Raw genomic sequence first — 600 nt, 5'->3', positions numbered from 1 at the left:
AGCTCGAATTCTAGTTTGATCTAGAAATTGAAAGAACTGTAAAGAGATTGAGAAAAGAGTAAAGAAATTCAAAAGCTGTTGTAGTAATGGATGATTTGCAAGATATGGAGAATTTGAACCCCCAAGAAGAAATATAACAGTGAATGCATAAGGAGGTAAATAAGGTCAGAATGGGCAGATAATTTATGGGTAATTAGGGAATAACAACATTATCTATATGGCAGATGATAAAGACAGATCTATTAAAAATTATGCAATGTTGACTACTCAAGCTATAAATCCTGAATTAGTTAGACTCGAAATGCAAGCTGATAATTTTGAGCTTAAACTAGTGATGTTCTAGATGTTGCAAATAGTAGGGAAATTTAATGGGTTGCTATGTGAAGATCCTCATCTACACCTCAAGTTGTTCTTGGAAGTAAGTGATGCTTTTAAAATTGTTGGCGCATCTCAAGAGGCATTGAGACTTAGACTTTTTTCATTTTCTTTAAGAGATCGAGTAAAAACATGGTTGAATACCTTACCACCGACACCATCATTACATGGAATGACTTGGCTGACAAATTTTTGATGAAATACTTCTTATCAACTAAGAATGCA

Source organism: Citrus clementina, unplaced genomic scaffold (genome assembly GCF_000493195.1).
Source record: "Citrus clementina cultivar Clemenules unplaced genomic scaffold, Citrus_clementina_v1.0 scaffold_5, whole genome shotgun sequence".
Taxonomy (NCBI): Eukaryota; Viridiplantae; Streptophyta; class Magnoliopsida; order Sapindales; family Rutaceae; genus Citrus; species Citrus x clementina.
Note: the sequence above shows the minus strand (reverse complement) of the source record.